Raw genomic sequence first — 1,150 nt, 5'->3', positions numbered from 1 at the left:
CTTAGTATGCGTCAAATTGAATTTTAAACTATTAATACATTTCCACCTGGGTGTTTTGAGTCCTCATAATCTAGGACAAGGAGGCAAGAAGAAAAATAACATCTTAACATAGGTAATTGACCCTGATGATCAGGAGGAAACGTAACTGATGCTAGATAAGGTTTCTGACAGGGCAGGGAGGAATGTTTTTAGGATTTTAGAGATCCATTTGGAAATTTCATATTATTCTTGTATCCAAATGATAGTAAAAGGAAAAGTGCAGTAGTCTAGGCCTGAGATGTTATGGTAAACAAGAGGTCATACCTCTCAAGAATGAGGGTCTGGATGACCCCACAAGGAAAGCTAACTAAACTAGTAAAGATGCTAAACAAGGGTGAGTGAAATCTAGAATGAACATTTTAAGAAGGTTATATTAAGCGTTAGTTACATTCTTAAGACTAACTGCAGGGGCAGGGCCTTAATTTGACTCACTATCCCTACTATTGTAAGAACTTCCCAAGGAAAAGGGGCCACAGAGGATGAAGTTTTGAAAGAAATACTTCTGGAACTCATCTAAATCAGGTGTATCAGAACAACTCCATAAATTAACTTTAGATGCTTAACTATTTTTTGTCCAGATTTCTCTTCAGTCCAGCTGCTAGGGAATCTGTCAATGGAGGCTCTCAGCTGTCAGCCCTTTCTAGTAATTTCCCTTGGGCAAAAAAAATCTAGTAATTCCCTTGGAAATAAGGTTACAACCATATTTCAAGGCATCTTGTATCGAATGACTGGTCAATGCAGTGGTATAAAGTATTTGGCTCCCTCACCTCCAAATCAGTACATGTCTCCAGGGACATCCACAGCTCGTCATAATTGACTGAGTCCTTTTCAAGACAGCATTCAGTCAAGTTATTTCTTTGCCAGTTCTGCTTTCTTTACTTCCCCTAAAGATGGTGATTTTAGGAGCACGACCTAAGAAACTTCTTGTATGCTAATCTTTGACTTGGAGTTGGCTTCTAAGCCCCATCTTACAACAAAAAGTTGTGTGTCTTCTTCTAATCTCAGATAATTTTCTATTTTCTTATTCTAAATGATGGATAATAGTCTAACACACAGTGTTGTCATGGTGATTGAGCAATGTACAATAAAATGCCCAGTAAATTGCCTTGAG

Source organism: Rhinopithecus roxellana, chromosome 17 (assembly GCF_007565055.1).
Source record: "Rhinopithecus roxellana isolate Shanxi Qingling chromosome 17, ASM756505v1, whole genome shotgun sequence".
Taxonomy (NCBI): Eukaryota; Metazoa; Chordata; class Mammalia; order Primates; family Cercopithecidae; genus Rhinopithecus; species Rhinopithecus roxellana.
The sequence above is the reverse complement of the archived record's forward strand: the minus strand, read 5'-3'. Positions refer to the sequence as shown.